The 24,536-nt window shown below is 37.6% G+C and overlaps 1 protein-coding gene across 2 annotated transcripts in view; it reads left to right on the top strand.

Annotated features, from left to right (window-relative positions):
- AGMO (alkylglycerol monooxygenase) overlaps positions 1-24,536 on the top strand; it is a 192,515-nt gene that overhangs the window by 40,830 nt on the left and 127,149 nt on the right. The gene's annotated exons all lie outside the window — the stretch shown is intronic.

The following is a 24,536-nucleotide window of genomic DNA, read 5'->3' on the forward strand; positions in this document are numbered from 1 at the left end:
AGTATTTTCTATTTTAGAAAGTTTGAGACAAATGATAAACTTTTAGACACGATGAGCAGTGAGACTGCTAAGGCAAAAAAAAGTATTGCTTCTTATAAATACATCTTTAAAATTGAGTCATGCAACTGTTGAATGACAAACAACAACTAATAATCAAAGTCCTGAAAACCTGAGAGCATCCCTTTGATTTTCTGTGTATGTATTAACTTCTTCAACTGTTAGTAAATTCTTCAACTGTTGAGCTGTACATATAAAGATATAACCATAAATAATATCTAAAGAGGGTAGTCAATAGTATTCTTGCCATAGTTTTTAATGCCATTTTCAATACATTTTAAAATTATATTTAATTATAAAATATGAAACATTATTTAAAATTATGTTGGTGATATCATCAATATGGAGATACCTAGAATCAGAACCAGAGCTTTCCATTTGTCAGCCCAAAGTGAATTGCCAGTCACGTTTTCAGGTCATATCTTGGGCAGTTGTGGACTTCTGAATCACTAGGCTCTACTTCTTGGTGTGATAACCTGTAAAGTGACACAGATCAGTTCATTGAGGTAAGACAAAATACGATCAATATAATTTTCTGATTCATTGAGTCCATGCTGTGATCCCGAGTCAATGAGAATTAAAGGAAAATATGTAGATCTGTGTTTGACCTGAGCTCCAATTTCTGATACTTTTTTTAACAACCTTGATTTGAGGGAGAAAACTGTACTACTTTCTCATGTCTGAAGGGAACAACCTAAGGAATACTTTTTCCCCTGAGAGACTGAAGAACATTCTCTCTTCCAGAATAGCTGTGTTCTGTAATAATTACTCTTGTGGAATTAACTACTGCTCATGGGGGTGACGTTAAATCTAGCTGGTTGATTTCTGATGGTCATGAAAAAAGAGCTCATGGCAAGGTCTAAGATGTTCTGACAAAACAGGATTAGTTTGTGTCATAATTTGCTGCCTTGATTTGCAGTATGCAAAAGAACTAGTTGCAAGTTAGCTTGGGTAACTCTACCCAAACTGTAGTCACATGGGAAAGTCTTCACACTCAGTGGCTTTTATCTCATATTGCTTTAAGCAGGAATTAGCTGTCCACCAAGGATGCATAGAATATATGCACCCTCTGAGAGCTTATTGTACTGGCTGCCTGTGGAAGATTAGAAGAACATACCTTAAAGCAACTTTCAAAATTTGTGTTGCACAGAATGATGATTAAGTTTTTGGGAATGGTTTTAATTAATGATGGCAGATTGCCATCATTGCTAAGATTCCCTTTGTAAAGGTAACCATGATTCAAAAATTTATAGTTTTATAAAAACATTTTTTCTATGTATAAAATGGCTTAAAAGAGAGAAAAATATGGTTTTGTGCAGCCTGAATGTGACTTTACTACTGCCATGTTCTGACTCAATAGCAATGTGTGCATATATTTTTGAATGGAAGACTTTTCCAGTTGCTCAGGGTTCAGGATGAATTTATTATGAAATATTTAAGTGCTGCTAATGTTCTCCTTGAGCAAAATAACAGCTTTTGTTGGGGCGGTCAATGTTTCCTTGCTCTTAAAATCGTCCATCGTGTGAAGGATTTGTTTCATTGAACTACTCTGCTTCTGGCCAAAAGAAAAAGGAAAAGAAAAAAAAAAAAGGAAGCAAATTCTAATTTAAGACAGGTTAACCCTCATTTCTATACACAGTAAACAGACATGGCAGGGACAAAACCTTCATTCTCTCTCTCTGTCTTATTAGACTTTGGAAGCAGTAGCCTTTAGTTTAATAAAGGCCCTGTCCCCCAGCTGGATTTGCAAAGGGAAATGCTCCCACACAGAGCTGATTGAAACTAATGCTGCTTTTATGTGAACATGTTATACCTATCTAGACCTTACAGCACTTGATACAGTGAATACAATACTAGTCATCAGTATTTTATAAAAGTGAACAATGGAGTCTGTGATGTCTCAATACTTTGTCATACTACAAACTTTTATTTATCATTTAAACAATTTGCATTGTCTAGTGCTCGTGGATTCTTTGTGTTGTTGATTTCTCTATTTGCTTTAAAACTTAATTTAAATTCCTTATGCCTTTTGCAGTACATTACCAATAAATGCTTCTTGCACATTGTTCAGTTTATAGCAGAGAATATTACTTTTTTATTGGTAATTGCACAGCAGATTATTATGTGGTGAAAAAAAATCCATTCTTTTCCTAAGGCATAAAACCAAGTTCCTGTCTGTTTTGCGGATGTTAAAAATCCCTTGACACTCAAGGAAGAAGAGTGGGAGTATTAACTCTCAGGAACCCTTGGCTGAGTATCCATGAAAAGAGTCTTTCTCCTCCCAGAACAGGGGACTAAGCTTGTTAGGAATGCTTACTGTGAAAGAAACACTTTATGTAATCTTAATAAATAAAATAAATTTAAGAGCGTTTTCTTAAGCAGGAGGGGAGGAATGGGAACAAGTTCAACTTTTTACGTTATTAAGAAATATACAGAGCAGGACAGATTATCTGAGGATTTGTCCAAGCTTCTAAGCATGAACTGCTTTGGGGAAAGTGACTGTAAAAATAATTTTCCCTACCTATTTTTAATATTTGATAACTTCAGTGGAAAAAAAGAGTAATTTTTGTCCCTCTTCCAAAAGATGTATGCAATAAATTGCCAAAACACTTGAACCGTAGAGGTCATAAGGGCCTCGGAAGGAACTTTTAACATGGTAGCAAAGAATCTCTTAATTATTAGAAATGACAGGAGTTTTTCAGTCAGGGTGACCGCTCTACACGCTCAAATAATCTTTGTGACTGGCACATAAAAATAAAGGTTCTTGGACTGTAATTCAGTATAACTGGAGCCTCTCTAATGCATTTATTAGTTCACCTTGCAAACTTTTTACAGATTTTGCAGATTTGCAAACTTTTCCGAGTCTATAAAGAGATAACCCCACCGACTGCAAGAGTCAAGCATTTAGAAACCCAGAGCGGTTCTTGGAGGTGTGGGTTATCTCGGCTAACACAGCTCTGGTGGATAGCGGGAGACGGGGCTACCGTGCCTAGGGGAATCGCTGGCCGCCTTCGCTAGAGCCCGGGGCTTTGTGTGCGCCAGTTGTTAAGACAAACAGGGAAAGTGAGTGCCAAGAGAGACCGCCCTGCAGAGCTGCGGATAGATGTTATTATTTTTAAGAAGAAGCCCTCTGGTGATATAACAGGGCTGACCCTGTTAGCGGAGGCTTCATAAATCTTTCTCAAGTGAAAGTTCCTGGCCGTGCAGGTTGGAGGGCAGACAAAAGAATCAAAAGAGCCAGGATGTGAAGTCTCTGTACTGTACATGTGAGGGCTGCCTATGGGACTCTGCAATAATACAACAATAGCCAAGATTGCAAGGCACAGCTTCAGTTCACTGCCTGCTTTCAACTGCTTCTAATAACAGTTTTAATTTTAGATTCCTCACAGCCTTCTGTACAAAATCTTAAAGCTGCAAAAATCCTTTTTTATTTTTTTTTTAAATATCATTGAAATACCAGCGTAGAAAACTCTCTCGTTTCTCTCTTAGCAATACAGTAATAATTAAAGATGTTTATTAGAATAGAAAACATAAAAGATAAAGTGGCTAGAATATAAATGAGTTTGATTTGCTTTGGCTTTCCACATGTTTGCCGTGCTGTGATGGAAAGAACTTTATATAATGTATTATCTGTCAACCTACAGGAGACGTTTTTATCTTATCATCTGCTAATCATTTGAGTTAGATGCTTTCCAGTAGAGGACTTTCTCAAAGCTGACTGAAGAAGCCTCCTTGGAGCATACTGATGACATGCCAGTCTCACAGTCCAGAATGAAACTGAGAAACTTTCTTTGTGGTTAATACTTGCACCTGTTCAAACATGATATATGTATATGGAATATACATAGCCTCTCTTACTCCATCAGTACTGAAGCCGCAGGCCTTGGTGGTTGCCAGCTGTGTACTGGTGACCCTGCAAATGGAATAGACACTTTTCAGGTCCAAAAATCACAAGGCTTCTGCCATTTGAGCTAACTGGGCTTACAGTAGGAGTTAGGTGGTTTTGTTTTGCAGCAGGTATTGCAGATGACATAATCACTAATTCTGGGCTGTACCTGAAGCTTTTCTTTTATCCCTCTGTGTGGTTGTGCATAAACAGTCGGAAATTAGTTGTGTTACACTGAAATCCATGTTTCTTGTGCAAGAAGAAAGGGAAGAGCAGAGAAGTGAAAGTATAATATTTAGACAGGTATGCAGGGCCATCTTTAAGGCCATTTGAATTGTATAGGGAGACTCTTTGGTTTTTATACTTGGAGCTGGGACAGGAGCAGAATGTATGTTGATAGAGTTTATGTGCTGTAGTATTTCTAGGGCAAGTTTTCCTTTCTTTATTTGCTATTTTAACATTTCAGCATACCATCATTCCCCCAAGTGGAAAATTTACATTAGGTGAAACATAATGAAAACAAATGAGCAAGTCTTGATTGGCTTTGCAATTTACGTAAAATGTTGGCAAGAGCTTTGATTAAGAGTTTAAATTCACACAGGCTTAATCAAAAATAAATTAAAATCCTATAAAAAGGCTGCTCAAGATTCCCTTACAGAAACCAGAATTGTCAGCAAGACCTAATTTTGTGTGTTTATATCATGACAGGGAGAAAGAAATGGAAAATAGAGCATAATGGGCAGTTGAAGTGTAATTAATATATGTACATCAGCGTACTCCCAGAAAAAATGATAAACGATACACGCTGTAGAGCTGTGAGCTTGGGCCAATACTATCCAGTGGGAGACACAGCCTGATCTGGTTGCCAGGGAAGGGGACCACCTTTTTGGGTGCAGCCTCGTGACATGAGGTGGGAATGAATGAGGGAGGACAACCCTAACAGCTGATAATGGGTGGACTTAATGTTCCTCTGCAGTAAATCTGCCCGGACTTTATCTCTTTATGTTATAGCATAATGCTCTTTCATTCAGTAGTTCAGGAAATTCTTACTGTACATGTTGGAAATTTTTAGGCAACACATTATACCTAACAAAATCAGACGACGTTATTCTCCATATGACTGAGTTATCATTCACATTATCCATCATCAGGAATGCAAGTTGCATATTGCAGTGCATTTTAATTGCATACCAGGAAAGAAATGGAAAAGTAGTTTAATAAGTTCAGAATGGAAGGAAAAAATGGAGAAAATAGGAAAAATTTGAAAAGAGTTAATGCTGATTTGACAAAAAGATTCTCTGCATTAAACATTTAGCCAGTCACATTCTTTTACAGGGTCTTTTACAGCTTAGCAGACTGGAAAAATGTGATTTTTAAAATGAAAGATAGCACATCAGGAAAAGAACTTCATTATTTCACAAGTGAAGATTGAATTATTTATGCTAGTCGTCGTTGCTATTTTATTATTGTGGCCTGACCCACCTATTTTATAACAAATTTCACAAAGGTCTAGATCTGAAAAGAATTTCTCCCAATAAGTCTTATTGTAGATGGCCTGACATGCCTGTGCTTTCCAGTCTTTAGCAAATGAAACAAACAATCCACTGTTTCCAGTGTGTAGAAAGCACGGTGTAGGTCAGCAAGACACAAAATGAGCAAGGTCTATATTCTTGATAGCCAGTGTTCACCAAAACTTTTGAACTTAATGATGGATTTTTAAAATGGAAAATAAACCCTGATAATTTCACTAGGAAACATTATTACTGGGACAACTAATCATTTCCCTTTTGAGGGTGTGAGCCTTTAACATGTTTGAAGCTATTTTGTATTTTTGGCAGGTATTTCACAATTGTAATTCAATTTGAAAAATGCCAAATGTATGATCCCTATAGACTCTGGGCAGACAATAGCTTATAGTAAACAGGAGAAAATCAAGGTCCTACATATTGGCATGTCTGTTGCTGCCATACTAGGAGATCTTTACGTTAGCCAGCTACAGACCTTTTGTATTATGGGGAAAGTAATCAATAAATTGTGTGCTAGTAACAACTGTTCCATGTATCACATCATATTTCTGTATTTCAATACCCAGAAAGGGTAAAGGGTCCCCATGTTTTATTATACTGAACCGTACCTGTTCAGTTCTCAAAGCCAGGTTAGGAAGAGTTGTTTTCCAATTCATAGTTATTGCAACAACAAGAAAACCCACTTCCTTTGGCCAAAGGAGAACAAAGCAAGGCATTGAACAGAAAACGCGGTTTACCCAACGTTTTCACTTCCCCAGTGTCTGTGGCCTTACTAAGGAATTGGAAATTGTGCAGAACAAACAAACTGCCTTGTAAGAAGCCTTCATGAGTAATCTACTCAGATGATAGTTAGTCATAGTCCCTTAAAAAAAGTCAAAACTGCTTTTAACAATAACAGTTCAGGGCCTGAACAGTTGAGGCCTGAAATATCTAGACTGATTTAGCAGGAAGCCATTTTTATATAAAGTTCAGATTTTTATTTTTTTAATATATATATTTTTTTTTTAGTTAAGAGGACATTCAGTGTAAAAGCCCTCAGTTTATTATTGTAGGCTGTAGATACCAGCCATGAATGCGTATACTGTGCATGTGATTCTGCAAAATACATTGTCTTTAAATCCTGCATAAAATGGGCATGGCCCATCGTCAGCTTTCAAGGACACATTCATTTAGTAAGTGTTCAGAAAATGACAGATCTGTCGTCTCGCTTTGGCAACAAGTTTCTTGGAGGTGCTCAATACTTTGTTTATGACTGAAGCGATGAGGTTAGAAGGAGGAACCATAACAAATGCAGAATAAAATGGCTTTTGATATGCTTTCTATCTAACCTTTTAGGTAGTCAGTATAAGGAGCTGAATGAAGAGAGAGACCATCTTGAGTCAATCAGAGTAATTGCTGGAGATTTAAATACTGTGGCACACAAGTAATTTTTTATTAAAACTGATTTGAGAGAGTCTGCATTTAATATAAAAAGCAGGCTTTTCTGCTGGCACGAGAGTGAGAACAGCAGTGTGATCTGTGATGACAGCACGTGACATGTCCAGTGTCCTAGGATCCAGTGGTTGTTTTGCTTGGCCAGCATCGCACAGCAAATTCCATAGGATTTTGTCCCCCATTGACTGTGCTGGTGACAAGATCTGAAGTCACTCAGCAGACAGAAAATCAACAGCTATTCGGCATATTGCTTGCATGTGCTTGCCTCTACTGTTCTGTAAGGTTTATTAGCTGCTTTCATTATTTTTTTGTAGTAAGCATTGCACTTTCTGATCCAGAACAAGTTTAGAAAGCAATAAAAAGTGATTTTTGTGCTGCTTTTTACAGTTTTAACTGTGTTTAAAAGTAGAAGCACATGACAGTTTATTGAGTTGCATTGATTTTAATGAGTTTTCAACAGCTCATCTTGGATATTTTTTTTTTAAAAAGGTTGCAATTCCAATGTGAAATTTCCTCCCTAAAGCATCTCAGTGAGTTGTTCAGATTACACTGTAAAATGAGAGATTTCCTTTTTCTTCTTTACTGGCAAAAGTTGGCATACTGTTTGTTTCTCAGTATTTGAAAAATATGCTCAAACAAATAGCTTTGTTTCTTGAAAATAATTTCCAATTGCATGTACTGGAGCTTCTGTGTGCACACCTGTGAAAAAGAGACAGAGAACTGGAGTTCAGTTCTTACCCATTAGTGAAGGAAATTCCTTTTTGAGCTGCACAGTGATTCATATACAGTGTTTTTGTATGGCCCTTACAACTAGAAAATCTCATTACCTCAAATATGGTATTAAATATTTCCTCCCAAGGGGATATTTTTTTCACAGCACCCTTTTTTTTTTTGTGTAAAAAGAAAATTATATATATTTAAATACGTTTTTCATTTCAGAGTTTTGTTGAAAGAATTTTAACAGACAAAAGCAATTTTGTTATATATTCTGTCTTTATTAACAAATAGTGTTGTATTAGGAAACTGAGAAATATTTAGAAGTAACATTTCATGGATGACATTGTCTCCATTGTACTGATCCTTATTTTAATATATGCGTAAAAAGATGCTGTCAAGAGAGGGCATATATATACCAGTTAGAGTGAAGGTGTTTTTTCAGTAAGCAGTAATTCATGAATGCCACTCAAAAAGGACCAGTTTGACTCGGCAATATCAAGAGTTTTCTTACAGTGGAAGGCCCAGACATTGTTTCTGTGTTGCATGCTTTGGTGCCACGTGCATATCCGTCACCTTTAAATCTTGCACAACTGTTTTCCAAAACGCACTGGGAAAGAATGAAGCCTTTTCTCTTACGTATTTACTGTCTTTGGTGGGAAGCAGCAAGCAAGTGTTGGGATTTAATCTACTCCTCCCACTCACGCCTTCCCTAAAAACAAAAAACCCCATCCATACATGTCTTTTATCCCCTCTTCCACTGACTCAACATATGAATAATTTGTAGGAACACTTATAATTACTCATGATTGGTTTCTTCATAAAGAACACTTGGCTATGAGTAAGGTCACAGTAATATTTGAAGGGAGAAATCTGTATCTACACACAGATTTTTCAGGTGGTTACATTGACTTTTAACAGTCTGACACTTTGTACAGATGATAAATGAGCTGAGAGTGGTCACCAAAGGACAGACACGTGCATAAACAAATACATGTTCAAGGAATTAAAAAAAAAAATAATTAAAAGCATGCCAGAGAGCAGGGTGCCTTTAATGTGAATATGTATACACATCTCAAAAAAGCTTTTCTTCATGATTTTCAGTCAAATTATGTATTGTTCAATCTATCTTCCTTTCTCCTTTGTATAAATCTTTGGCTGCTCTTCTGTGATAGGTTTCAAGAGGTGATTCTATTATTTTGTGTTGTTGGTGTTTGTGTATGCAAAACGCTAAAGTTATTAGCTCTTCTACAATGACAAGCAATTAAAATCTTGAGGTGTGTTTTGGAGGAAGTCTGGATAGGATTCACAGTCCAGGGATCCCTGCAGCTACACAGCTGTTCCTGTTTGCACTGCAACACCTCTTGCCATCACGCCGGAGAAGAGCCAGTCTCTGCATCCAAATGCATGACTTCAGTGGTTTAAGCAGCAGCCTTTCAGGTGATGAATCCTACTTTCCCAAAGAAGGCACAGATCTTAGGACTGCAGGGAAGTGCTAAAGCATGAGATGGGCAAGGTTTGAAAACTGCTTATTTGAGGTTTACTTTTTTTGCTTGTCTGAAGTTCAGAGCAGTGCCTGCGCTTCTGGACACCCGTACCTTTCCCTGTGCACATGATGAAGGATAGAAGCGCTTTCTGAACTTCACGTGTGACTTCTAGGTGTTTCTGTGCTCACTGTTGTCCTGACTGTATTTTTATAACTGTGTCCAAATACCCTCCATGCTGGGAAAAGCAGGGGTTAAAAGGAAAACTAGACAGATGACAGAGCCAAGGATGACAGTCCCACTTCTCCTCTCGTTTTACGATCCCAGCCAACGACTCGCCCAGTGGGCTGAATTACCCTGCTGAGTGTTGTCGTGAGTGCTGGAGTGAGCAGGCGTGTGTGTGGGTGTGCAGGAGGAGAGAGGGGAAGAGCAGCTGAAGAGGGACGTGTGGTCGCTGCTTTGGTTAGAACAAACTGCCAGATGGGCTTTGCCGTGTGGTCTGACTTCTCCCTGGAGCTCCCTTCCCCTTTCCCCAGAAAATGTTTCTTTTCCGTGTCTCCAGATGCAAATCGAAGCAGGACTTTAAGGCCTTTCTGCTCAGGGTGAATCCAGCGCAGCTAGGCTGGCACAAGGGAAGTCACTATGGAGATTTGGCAGATTTGCATGTCCCTCTGCAAATCCCTATATTTCCATGATTTTTGATGAACGCACACTATTCCACGCTGCCGGGGGAATCACCAGGTCTGCAAAGAGAGGTCCCAGCTCTCTGTTGCTGCAACAGGCGAGGGCTGATCACAGGTAGCACTGGCAGAGATGAAACATTACCATCTCCTTCCAAGGCTTTGGGAGGAGGCAAGGTCAGAAGGAAATGTCTCAGGCTTTTGAGAGCGGCAAGTCTGTAGCTGAACCAAAGCTAATTGAAGAGAAGAAGCTGCCAACCCACAGGGCTGGTGGAAAGAAGAGGTGAAAGCCGTCTCTGGCAGGAGCTCTAGGAGGGGTGGGAGTTTCCCAGATACCCAAATGTCTTTCTGTTTTTTTCTCCTGCTTGACATTTCTTCCAAGATGCACTTTTAACTGTTTGCTAAGCATTTTCCACACAATTTAATTTGCTTTTTTATTATTTGGCTTTGGAGTGAGGAGGTAGGGGGTGTGTTGGGTGGGGTTTTTCTGTTGTTTGTTTTCTGTTAGAAAAAACTTCAGTAACTCTCCTGTTACTCCATCAAAAACATACCACTGGGGCTTTAATTCCCTGGCATCCCACCAGAGGGGAAGAAAGAGGAGTCTGGAATATCAGATAAATGGCAGCATTGATAAACAGCAGTGATAGCATATTGCCACTTTCTCTTATCCTTAGTATACTCCTGCAGAGTCAGCAGTTTTGATGATGTTTGACTGTTTTAAATTCATGTGAAACTCTTGGACAAGATGATTTTTAATACACCAGCTACATAAAATGTTAAAGTCAGATTTCTGTCCTGGCTTAAAATCACTTTTAGCTTAAAACAACTCTGAACTAGACTGGTCCAATACTTTTTTTAGGAGTGTATGTGAATCGGAAATAAAACAACAGAGCACGATACCCTGGGACAACAGCTTGTCCTAGATAAGAAACAAATCATTTTAATTCTGTAGGAGGCAAAATATTGACTTGCCATTTCATCCAATCTAAAATTTTAGAAGTGGAAGGAGTAGCCTCTGGCTGCGCCCAGAAAACATCATCAGATACTGGTACCTTCATACATGGTCAGCATTTCATTTGCAAAAATTGTTTTCTGCTTTAGTTCTGAAGGTACCAGAAGCACTTAGTTTGTTTGCTGAATGATTTTATTTAAAATCCTTGACATAATGTAACCTTGAATAGGACTCAGAAGATGTGTAAGTAGCTAAAATTATTGCACATTTGAAGAATGTGAAGAACTTCACATCAGTGAAGAATTAAAGAACTGTGAAATTAGTTTTGCTTTGTTTCAGCAGAAATCTTTTTTTCAGCAGATTGTGGTTAAAAAAAAAACCCTGAACAGTTAAGCACAATAAGTGTTTAACTTTAGATTTCTAGTATGTACTGTTACTACATTCATTCCCAAAACATATGAGAAGAGCCTCCTCATAAACTTGTAATATGTACTTCTATTGGCTCAGCAGGATAGAATAAATGTATCTGCTTTTTGTTAGCAATGTATCTACTAGCTGCTTGAAAAAATTCATAATATGAAGACACTCGGAAGGGAAATGAATATTTTATTTTATCTATTTTTTTCTAATTTAAAGTTAAAGCTTTTTCTGTCTGTAATAAATTCAGATTTCCTAGAAGGACATGCACTTATCTTTCATTTTTGTATTCAATAACTCTTCCAAAACACAATACATCATAAAATATTATTTAAAAAAAAACAATAACAACCCCCTTTCCTTTACAACCAGGTATTTGTTATTTCTGAGCAGTCCAAAACCAGGGACTGGAGGAATATCCTCCCTAGGAAGACAGGGTCTCTGCTATAGCCAAATGTAAGCATTGAAAAGTCTTCTGCTTTGAGCTTCTGCTTGCTTTTAAATCACTCTAATATATCTGCTGCTGAAGTCAAAAAGTAATGAATGTTTTTTGGTGCTAACTGGTGGATTTTGGAGACAGGCACAACACCATGGTGCCCTAGGGGTCAGACTAGAGAAAATCTTGCAAAAAGCTGCTTGAGCTGTTCAGATTTGAGAAGAAAGCTGACATTGTGCATCCTTATGTCAGTCAGCAGAGCTGGCCTGTGCCATCTCCAGGACTCTGGCCGTTCAGATTATACACAAAGTGTCCTCTTTTCAGAGTAGTGTGAAATTTCAGCTTGTCATGTTTGTACTCCCAGCAAAACAACTAAGTGTTTAATTGCTAATCCAGACTGGTTTTACTCTTCCACATCAGGTACCCAGGGCTGGTTTTGCCAGCCCCTGAAACACCTTTTGTGTTTTGGTGGAGGAAGTCTGTACTACACAATCTGCTGAGCCAGAAAGCTAAAAAAATTCCATCTCCTTTTGTTTTCCTGGGAGTCTCTGGAATTGCATGTGTCCTCACAGTAGGACTGAAGGACTTGAGCACAAGATCCCACCACTCTGGAGAGATGCTAGAGGAACAGGCTCTGAGGACAGGGAAGGTCTCCTGGGAAGGGCAGCGTTGGGTCCCTCTGGGACCAGAAGGCTTTTCCTGCTGCTGAGGGTACCCATTTGGAGGAGCCTGTGTTTCCAAAGTTTCTTTCCACTTGACCCTGGGTATAAACTGTTTTCCCGTTGCCTGATTAGGGGAAAGACTGCAGCAAGAGTAAAAAAAAAAAAAAAAAGAAATTCAGGGTTCATTCCATATGTGGTGGATTATCTATGACTTTGGAGAGGACAGGGCGTGCCCAGCCCTGTTTCCAGGGTGTTTCCAGCCACACCAAGTACTTTCTAGAGAAGCCCCAGGAGCACAGTACTTTGCAGGAACAGGATGTTTTTGTTTGCCAATTTGTGGATTTATAGACTGATCGCATCAGAAAATCTTAGGCTTGACCTTGGGTCACATAGATGTAATTTGTGCATGTATCCACATGATATATACATATTCATATTATCTGTGTACATTTAACGTGAACAGTTCCTGTGATTGGCATGCATCTATTTCAGGATAAGAAAGGCAACATTGAGCCAGTGTCACTATTTTTCTCTTACATGAAACTTGAAGTTTTGGTAGTACTGCTTGATTGATTCCGGTTATAGCCAATTTGGCAGATAAAAAAGTAAATTTTTCCATTTTTTTAAGCATAGAAACAACGTTGAGAAAGGAAATTGTATCTGGCAAGTTATAGCAGCTTGGATCACCATTCTTTACTTCACTACAACATACACCCACACAAACTTTGAACTCCATTGCATCCTAAGTTCCTGCTGGCTGCATTTCCAAAGATTCAAAATATTTCTAATAAAAGAAGTCATCACCCAGATTTTCCCTCTGAGTTCTGAAATAAATGGTGTGACCTGTACCTACCAGTTTCCAGAATGAATGGATGAATCGTAAGAAGACATACTTTATTCTTGTTTATAATTTGAATACGTTGGCCCTTGTATTTAGGAACTTTTTTTTTTTTTTCATTATTCACAATTTCATTATTATAAATGTGGGAAAAGTTCCTAGTGGGAAAAGAATGCTGCAGACACACACACAGATCCCAAAGCCAACCCCCACATTGCAATTTTCCTATTGCCTCACATCTGGAATGTGTAACTTGCAAACTCAACCATAACAAGAATTATGGTTGAGCAAGTTAAAAAGTTTGCATTTGATGAGGAGAGGAGTAAAGTTGACCCTGATAAGGATTTTTTTTTTTTCTTTACACGAAGCCATATCTTTTTTCTTAAAGGAAAAGAAAAAGAAAATACTTGCTAACTTTTAGCCTAAACCCAGGAAGTTAAAACCCTGCTAATGAGAGCTCAAGCTCACACAGCTGGCTTGTAATCAGGACTGACTGTACTCCACATTGTCTTGCACATATATCCAGTCTTTTTTTCTTCTTCTTCTTTTAAACAATCATCTGTACGTTGCAGCTGGGGCATGATGATTTTTTCAGTTCATAGTTCGTAGCTCATATTTAGTGAATAGCATAGTGAAGGGTAGGTTGACAAAGGAGTATTGGATTGGAGATTTGAACTTTATCTTCCCTTAGACATAATTCAGAATTTCTGCAGTAATACTTGGAGGGAGTAAAATAAGAATAAAGTCAAAACAATATATTTCACCTAGAATGATTATATATTTCAAAGCATACAAAATAACGTTTAATCTATCCCTGATATAACTTGACTGAACTCAGCAAATGTACTTCATAGATAATTTTCTCCTTTCATCATTTCTTCTTGGACAATTAAGAATTATTATATTTATGGAAAACTTTGCAAACCCGATGTCTCTGAAATCCTGAATATCTATAGGTTTAGTGCAAATTGACAAATTGTAATTCATTACAGGTGTCTAAATATGAGTTCACATTCCCACCAGCTATGCAAGAATGTATAAAAAGTGTGAATCTACAATTGAGGAGTAATTTTTTTATCTTCTCTAACTTACTTTAATGGCTAAACTGTAGCAGAGTTTATAAACATATAAACAGGATGACCTGAGTCTGATTCAACAATCTTACAGTGTTTTTAAAAGAAAAAGATGAAATGGACCCAATTTCCATTTTCCATGGTCAAAGTTGTGGATGGAAAAATTACATCAAAATTCTGTGAGATCATAACCACCAAGTTATAAGATTATGATTCTGTTTTCAAGGCTGATACTGCCAAGAGATTTGAATCTTGCCAGAGGTATACTCAATTCCCGCATGAGTAAAGAAACAAAAGATCTGGAGGCTGACACAAATCAAGCAAAAATCTTGCTAAGGAGCTGTAGAACAGTAGAAAATTTTCACTATGATCCCCTAACAAAAGTTTGTTGGGAAGTTATGGTTCCATAGACCTCCAAAGACCTACAGCATTTCCAAACAATAGGAACTGGGGAGGTATTAACTGAAAGGTCTGATTACGTACGTATAAAAATGATGATTATAAGCAAGAAATATAGTCAAGAAAAGGGAAAAGAAGAGATGGATCAATATCAAACCCCAGTGAATACTGAGGGATACAGAGGCAAAGCTTTATGACCTTACTAATGTGAAGATGAATAAATTATTACAGATAAGGTCTCCACAGCTACAGACTAATCTTTCTATTAAGTGCTGATGAATTTACATGAGTTATTTGGTAAAAAAATGCAAAGATTCCTGACTACTGCACCTAGATGCATAACATGTGTTAGGCACACTTCTTTCAGATGTGTGCAATGAAAGCATCATTCATGGAATTTCTCCCAAACAGGAGTATGCTATCCTGAAGGCTTAAATCCTCCCACTCCCAAAGTGATCCGATCAGTTATGAAGAGTGATTGAACCTCTCTCCCTATCTGCTCCCCTTGCCAATCTGTAAGAGAACGCTGTAAAATATGGGTGGATGTAAGATTAGCATATCAAATGCACACTGGAATTTGCTCATTATCTGAAGTTAAAAACATTGGGTGTTCAGGATAAAATGTTCACAGCAAACAACTTCCTTTGGTGAGCAACACTATCTTTTTCAAAATAAGTTGAGCTGATTAGCAACCTCCTGAAGAAATGCAATATATTATATTAGCCTGACTATCACTTCCTTCCAATAGCTTAGTTTCCATGTTTTTCTCATGTCTTACAAATTCACTGATTTTTGTACGTCATCATAGAATCATGGAATCGTAGAATCATTTCGTTTGGAAAAGACCTTTAGGATCATGAAGTCCAACCATTAACCTAACACTGCCAAGTCCATCACTAAACTATGTCCCTAAGCACAACATCTACCTGTCTTTTAAATACCTCCAGGGTGGGGACTCAATCACTTCCCTGGGCAGCACATTCCAATGATTGACAACCCTTTTGGTGAAGAAACTTTTCCTAATATCCAATCTCAACCTCCCCTAGCTCAACTTGAGGCTGTTTCCTCTTGTTCTGTTGCTTGTTACTTGGGAAAAGAAAGCAACTCTATCTTGCTACAACCTCCTTTCAGTTGTAGAGAGCGATAAGGTCTCCCCTCAGCCTCCTTTTCTCCAGGTTAAACAGTCTGTTCCTTCAGCTGCTCCTCGTAAGACTTGTGCTCTAGACCCCTCACCAGCTTCGTTACCCTTTTTTGGACACGCTCCAGCAACTCAATTTCTTTCTTGTAGTGAGGGGCCCAAAACTGAGCACACTTCGAGGTTTGGCCTCACCAGTGTTGAGTCTCTAGTCCTGCTGGCCACGCTATTTCTAATACAGGATGCTATTGGACTTCTTGGCCACCTGGGCACACTGCTGGCTCATATTCAGCCGGCTGTCGACCAACACCCCCAAGTCCTTTTCTGCTGGGCAGCTCTCCAGCCACTCTTCCTCAAGCCTGCAGCATTTCATGGGGTTCTTGTGACCCAAGTGGAGGACCCAGCGCTTGGCCTTGTTGAAGCTCATACCATTGGCCTCGGCCCATCATTCCAGCCTGTCCAGATCCCTTGGTAGAGCCTTTACCCTCAAGCAGATCAACACTCTCACCCAAATTGGTGTCGTTTGCAGTGTATGATGTAGTCTCGGTGTGGTTTTTTTTCCAGTTTAATTGCACAGAGGCAGCTAAATGGTTTAACAAGGACAGTATTGGCTGTGCAATAAACTCAGCCAAAATGAAAGTCATTACACCCATGGATGCCTAAAATGATTGACTGCAAATCAGGCGCCTGTGAATGGTACAAATTTCAAGTAATTTGATTTCCTGGTACTGAATCTGACACTTGGCGTCTAAACAAATCTGTTGTAAATGTAAGCAAGATGGTGAAATGAAGGCATTTCCCTTTTCACCAGGTTTCCTCTTCACCACTCTCAGGCAGGTTGTTGTCTTTTAGAAATCTAAAAGTGGTTTGTGCTGACAAAGAGGTTGGAAGCTATCAATAATATTGGCTCTGCGTCCCTTCCTAGTGTACTGCAGGAAAGGAGTCAAGCCGCTTCTGAATCCTACAGAGGATTTGTCTTTCCCAGCCCAGTATGATCATGTGATGTGGGGGCTGAAACACCACCTTCAGCGTTTCACCGTGCTCTTGCTGTGTGCCCCAATAAGCAGGAAATAAAAAACCCAAAGGAATCTAAATCCTAAAAGACTTGGTACTTTATATATATTTGACAGCCCTTCTCTGACGGCAGAAATTAGCTGCCTTATTAAAAAAAAAACAAACAAACCAAACAAAACCCAAAACAAAACAACCATACAAAAAGCCTAATACTTACAGATTGTTTTGCATTTTACAAACTTAGATCTGATGACATAATATTACCAATATATCAATAACTTTCTATGTTTAAATATACATACATAGATAACGTGATACAGAGGACACACGATAATATTTGAATATAATTTTTTTGTTGCCAAATATAGTACCTTTTCAAGTAAAGGCAAATAAAATATCCAAAAAGCTTACCTAAAACTTAATAAGAACTTTCTGTACTCCATTTTCATGTCATGCTTGACATGGTGGAAACAGAGTTTTCTCCCACAAAGTGGTAGGATTGTCTCTGCACCCCTTATGGCTCTTATCCTGTCATCAAATGCATTGTTAGCTTTAGCACGAGCTTATGGGCAGAATTTCACAACTGGATTGGACTAAATTTTACATTTTTAGCACTTAGATTCATGCGTTGAACATGAATGATGCATAGGGGTTCCAGTCCCATAAGGAAGTGTTATAAGCATTGTAAGACTTACAGAAGCAGTTCCTAACACATACGTTTATGTGAAGTACAAATAGTGTTCGTATTTTATTAGTTACCGTACTTCTGCTTTCAAAATGTTAGATCATTATTTAGATTGTAGCATTGCTAGATTGCTTTTAGTTTTAATTTTTGATTTAACTTGTTCAACTTGACTGATTGCAGGGAATATGACCTGGTTTACATTAGAATAGATGACGTTAAACATTTCACTGAATTTTCACTGAAAACATGCGTGACTGAACCTTAAAAAAATTACTTTCCTTAAAGTTTTTTTTTATTTGATTGTTTTTTAGCCAAATTAAAGAGTTGGGTAAGTTTTCTGTTAACCTTTATCAAGGTTCTCTTAGATTTGTGTGCTCTGATTTTGATTCAGGAACCAATACACTGAGATGTGCTTGGACCTGTGTTGCTCAGAGGTAACTGCTGGTGTAGCAGCAGCACTACATTGTGATATAGAGGGCAGATTTTACTGTTAGTAGGTTCTTATACTGTGCCATTACTAAATCTCATAATTTTATTACAGTTGACACAATAATTGTAGTTTTACTTAAGGTTTACCCCTTGGTCCTGCTGCATACTGAAGAAAAATCTGTCTCAATAGAGATAATTTTAAACAGTAAATTTCTAGACTTTGTCATTTCATTAAAAAAAAAAAACCAACAACAACTTAACAAGCATGATTCAAGTGCATTATACACATTCTGAAATCAAATGGAAAATTATCACAACCCCAAAATTGTTGTTGCTTTTTAATCTCCTTGATTTAATGTAATGTTTGTGGGTCTTCTCAGGGCTATGTTCCTGATTTCTTTGGGACTGTTCTTCAAGGGTGGGTTAAAATCTCTAAAGGACTACCTTGTGATGATGGATAAAAATCAAACATTGCAGAATTTGATCTATCTCTTTTTTATTAATTTTTTTTTAAATTTAATTTTGGTGAGTTTTTTAGTCTTTTATTTATTGTTATAGTGACAAGCTTATATTGACAAGGTAATTCCAAGTCATTGAATTATCATTAATTTCCGTCATTTAAAGATGTTTAAAATTTTGAAAGGAAAATTTTGCCCCAGTTAGTAATAATCCCTTTGGGGTAGTTTTAGGAAACTTTAATCAAGCCCCATGCACAGAAAAAAAAAAAAAAATTGGTCATCTTTTCTGGAGCACTGACAGCTTTTGCTTATATTAAAGTTACAAAAGCACCCTTAAAACCACAGCCCAAAATCTGCCACTGGATTTTATTTGAAAATACAGCCATATGTTCGCCATTCCTTGTTATTATTAAAAAATGGATTATTTTAGCAACAACAGTGTTTCCTCACTTTTGCTTGATCTTGATTTTAAGTTCGAGTTCAGGATACCAACTGACAATGTCATGCTGAGGGCATTTCAGTATTTTGGAGCCAATTTCTGTGATGAGGAAAGACACTGGAAATGTTTAACATCAGGTTTTAACTTTTTTACAGCAAATTTTGCTTCTACAAAGCTTTAGGAAATACTAAACTTCATAAAGTCAGTAGAACTCTGATGCCATGAGTTGTTTTGAGTTTTGGATTATTAAAAAAATCCAGATAGCTGTGTTTTATTTTCTGATGTGTCAGAATAACGTGAAACTCAAGAGTAGGATTGTGCTTTTCTTTGTTATCTGCAAATTTGTTATTGACTTATAATGGTTGTTTCTGTGGTTAACAAAGGATCAGATTTCTTGGACACTGGCAAAATTTACAATGGAAGGTATATACTTTACTTATTATTTTCTTTTTCTATAAATTTAGCCAATGTCATTGCCTTGTGGAAAACTGGATACAGAGTTTTAGCTTTGAACAATAAAAATATTTTGATGTTTGTTAGTTTTAGAAGAATATGCTTCCTTCCAATTTTTCTTATCCTTAAAACAAAAAAGCCCTTCAATTTCTAGTCCTAGCAAGCAAAGCAGCTTAATAAGAAATACCTTTAAACTGTAAAGGTTTTCCACATACGCATTCCAATCTAAGGAATTTTTACACAAAAATACATGTTTTAAATAGATTTTTTTTCCCTGAAATTAAAAATCCAAATTAGCTGTGAGAATGGAACAGATGCAATCAGTTACTTTCTTGGAAACTGCAAAAAGTGGCCATCAGTCACTAAAAGAAAGATTGCACCTGTGTAGGGTTTAATTTATTGTTGTCATGGTCCCTGGGAAAGAAATCTAAGTGGAAGGCAGAGAACAAAGTCCCATATCTTTTTCCATGCATCTTTAACTACGTCAGTAGCATCTAGACATCAGTTTAATCTGTAAAATCGAAATTGGGTTCAGTAGAGTATGGTAAGGTGAGACTTTCAAATTGGCAATAAAAGCAGCTGTTGGATCTCCAGCATAAGGGTAGCAAAGTGAGGCCTCTAAAGATGATTGAAGAACAGACCAGAAAGTTACTTAACAGAAAGTTACATTACGGTAAGAAGACGGTACATTATTTAAAGATAAACATTGAAACTATTCTTGAATCAGATTTACATCAGTGTGTGCTATGTGTGCTGTGGTCTTTGTCTCCAGCAGAATTGAAAGACCCTTCTGAACACACTCCAACTCTTTTCTTACAGAATCATAGAATGGTTTGGGTTGGAAGGGACCTTTAAAGGTCACCTAGTCTGAACCTTCCCTGCAATGAGCAGGGACATCTTCAACTAGACCAGGTTGCTCAGAGCCCCGTCCAACCTGACCTTGAATGTTTCCAGGGATGGCGCATCTACCACCTTTCTCGGTAACCAGTTTCAGCGTTTCACTAGTCTCATCATAAAAAATTTCTTCCTTATATCTAGTATGAATCTATCCTTTTTTAATTTAAAACCATTACCACTTCCCCTGTTGCAACGGAGTCTGCTAAAACGTTTGTCCCCAACTTTCTCGTAAGCCCCGTTTAAGTACTGAAAGGCCGCAATAAGGTCTCCCCGGAGCCTTCTTTTCTCCAGGCTGAACACCCCCAACTCTCTCAGCCTGTTCTTGTAGGAGAGGTGCCTCTGATCCCTCTGATCATTTTACGGCCCTTCTCTGGACCTGCTCCAACAGGTCCATGTCTTTCCTGTGCTGAGGACTCCAGAGCTGGACACAATAATGCTCCAGGTGGGATGTCACCAGAGCTCTTTTTCCCTGTGTACTTTCCAGAAAAAAATCATATGTATGGAGGATGCAGCCTTGACATGCAGTAGAGCTGTGCAGATGCACTGCAGAGCGTAACTGCCTGGCAAATCCCACCGTCAGTGCAACTCAGTGCATCGATTCAGGGCATAGCTGAAGTAGTCCAGTACCATGACCATGAGTCACCTCATCTCGCTAAAACTGTGTATATACTAACTTTCAACACTTTGTAGGGAAAAAAAATAATTTGACCTTAACTTTGATATCCATTACATTATGTCTTTTATAAGAAATGAACTGAGAACAAGATTTCAACTAATAATTACTAGCTAGAGCAAACCCACAATATGTCTATGATAAAATTCATTTTTACTGAAGAAGCATTAATATTTTATTTAAGTGATAAAGGATCTTTTCATCTGTATAAATATACAAATAATATTAAAAAAATTATTCTTATATATGCTTTAGTACTTAGTATAAGTCTGCACAATCCTGAAGAATGCTTTCTATTGGGGTGACTCACTGGAGTGATTCATGTTAGCAAGATAATTTACACTTTTTACTTAGTCCTGCTGTCCATGAACAGACATGGTTGATCAGATGGACACCAACATAGGTTGTTAATTTATATGTTGTTAATCAGCTTATTAATGCTATGGACAGTTGATCCTGTTATAATTCTTATTTTTAACTCAAATTCCCACTGAAAGAAATATTTCTATTTCTATTTCTAAAGCAATTCTTTTTAAGTTATCGACATATTTAAATTTATCATGATCTATTTTAAAATTTGATAACAGTACTTTTCATAAAATATCCAATCCTTTGTGCGTAGCTTTGCATTGATTCTATCCACTAACTGCTTAACCAAGTCATTTATTGCTTTCCTGAAGCTATAAAGAAATTAAGACATTTTGGACTTAGTAAGTAAATAGTTAAAGTGCATACTTTATACCTATGGAGTTATAAAATATAAGTTCTTAATATTATAACTGTTAAAGTCTCCTTGGAATTTTAGTATTAATGATTTCTTGGTTCTTAAGTTACATGCCCTCGCCTCTTTTCTTGGAGGCTTTCCTTCACGGCTCCCTCAGCAGTACTGAAGCCACACATAGCAAATACATGGCTGATGCTTATTTATAAACATTTGACCTATCCCTTCTGCTCGCCCCTTGCAACTTCTCCCTTGTGACCTCAACATTTCGCTCAGTTAAGCCTTGTAAAATTCTGCCTGTTTGTGGGAAGTACTTCTAATGAGAGAATATAGTATCATTTTCTTTGGGTTTTGGTCGTTGTCCTCGCAAATGCTATGGTAGAGTTGGTTGCACAGATGTATTTTGAGCTGAAAATTTTTCATGACAGTTGTGTAAGGCTGCCTTAATTGCAACAGGCTTTCTCAGCCGTCCCTTGGCTGTGACCTATGACATCTTCACTCCCCTACTTCTAAAACCATTTCCTAATAGAACCCAGCAGATCTCATCTATGATAAATTGTAATTCTGGGCTGCAGCTGGAGATCTCATCAGATGTGCAGTGTTTTCTGGGGCTCATTCATTAATCCAAACTAGTGGCCACAGGCAAATCCCTACATGCACGTTTGGAGTTTTAAAGTTCAGTTGTGCTGAAAACTGGCCGAGTAAAATAGCTACGAGTAGGGTCTGTGTTCATAGTCAGTCACCTCTACCTGTATACCAATGGGTGACCGTACTGCAGAAGGGATATTACTAGATAATACATACTTATACAGAAGTACCCAAAGTATGATAAGTTTATGGACTCAAAATCTTATGTGCACGTTGCTCAGCTTTCTTGATTTTACATTTCTATAACATTAACTTCAAAGGAGGCATCCTGTTAAGAGCTCAAAATGACACCTAATCTCCTCTTATGTTGTCTGCAGCCTGCCCCTCTTCCATATTTTAAGTGATTTTATACTGATCTTCTGGGCTGAAGAAGCGTCAAATCCATCTTGACATGCAAAGTGACAAAGTGAATAGCTGAGGGTCAGAGGAGTGTTCTTGTTCTTTCTCAAGACCTTTACTAGTTAGTAGAGGATGGCCATAAATATAAGGTGGTATTTTTTGACCATGCTCTGACTGCCATAAGCATCACCTGGGGTCATAGCAACTGGACTAATTCTAAACCAGAGTTTCCCATGAGGATATTGTTGGGGGAGGACAAAGCCATATCTTGGAAAATCAGCAGCAATGTATAAGCTGGAGCTGGTGAGTTGCTCTCACAGGCCCTGGAGCTGGAGTTTGGCCATTCCAGAGGCCTGCTTGACACCTAGTGATCAAAACATTAGATGTCACTATGAAAGAATTAACTTCTATAGATTCAGGATAAATGATTGGTGGGGAAGAAAAGCTGGAAATTTCAGGGCAGAGCAGCTATATTTCTCAATAATCATCTCATTGATCTTTTCTAGTATGACCAGAGATTATTCAGTAGGTTAATTTTTCTTGTCAAGACTTCCTCCAACATTTTGACATATAACAAAAAATTACAAAGAAAAACATCAGCAAAATTTTTCTACCCAGAAATAAATAATAAATGTAGTACATTTCTGAAAGTGACTAGAAAAAATCTTCTGGATCTTTATGTTTGGTGATCATCTTGATTTATCTGAGAATTTAATGCAAATGGTGGTGCACTCCATTGCCTTAAATGCAACAAGCTTTCTCATTTCATTCGTGGTTCACTCTTTAAGCTGCAAGAAAGCCACCTCATCTGTAGATTTCATGGTGCATGAGGTCCTAAACTGCAAACTCCTTGGGTCATGATGTTGGCAATTTATATGTAAGCTCCTAACATCCATAGGACAACAAAGATGTGAAATTCTTGCAGAGTCTAAGTTCAAGAAAGTTTATTAATGGTCTGAAGAGTTCCATTGTTCCACAGGCTTTATTATCTCCTGTTGCTCTAGTCTAGCACTGCAGCTCAAGAGAAGACTGACACAGCCTACTGTACGTACACACTGCTGAAGCCTCAGCACCTTCCAGGTTTAAGACCTATCTGAAAAGTTGCTTGTGAGTGGGACTTTTTTCCTGAGCTCAATTTATAAGCCATTTTTTGTCTACTCTAGTATACAACAGACTATAAGAATATTGAAACTATCTCAAAATATATGTGTATATTACTATTTAAGTAATGTAAATCAAAATGCAGAAATACTGAACATAATAATGAAAGCAAATCACCTTTTTGAGTTTTTTGTATTTTTTAAATAATAAATACAGTTGTAGAAAGAATTATTTATTTTTATCCTTAAACGGGATTAAAATGAAAGCTTCTAAGCAATTTTGATAAATAGAGATTCTCCAAAAATCTTCAAACAGTTAAAAAATGTTCATAGAAAATCCACTCAGATTTTTTTTAAACCAATCTCTGTCCCTGGTTACGCTTATGAAACCGTGAGGTCTGAATCTGATTCAATCTGTTCACTTGATTTCTCTACTGGAAGAGAAGAGTAGAATTAAGTGTGACCAGAAAGTTGTGACCATGCTATTTATTTATTGCTTCTGAGAATCCACTGAGAAATCTGCTTGCTATATACTTCCCATTTTGTGCATGTTCATCTGTTCGTCTAAGAGTCAGGGAGAATATTGTTACCACTGAAAATATGCCAAAAGAGTCAAAGAAAAGACTGTGGTGTCTGGCATAGAGTATACTGGTTTTGCACTTTATTCTTTTCACTTTTTAAGTATCCTTCCGATATTCAGACTGATTATATACGAGCATTCTGCTCTTCTCTGCTGCATTAAAACAGGGAGAGGAAATAGCCCAGAATAAATATCTTCATTAAAATATCCAAATGCAGAAACAAATCTGCATAAAGGAACATCTGTATATAAAGTACACTAACATAATATTTAGTCAGATGGTCACCTATGGATTATGGCTGTGGCCTTCAAACGAAGGCCACTCCCAAAAACTACCTCTCAGTATATTTTGATGCATTAGAAGCTCTTTCAGCTGAATTTCTTGCATTAATGCAGTTATTTTATTG

This window comes from Numenius arquata, chromosome 7, assembly GCF_964106895.1.
Source record: "Numenius arquata chromosome 7, bNumArq3.hap1.1, whole genome shotgun sequence".
Taxonomy (NCBI): domain Eukaryota; kingdom Metazoa; phylum Chordata; class Aves; order Charadriiformes; family Scolopacidae; genus Numenius; species Numenius arquata.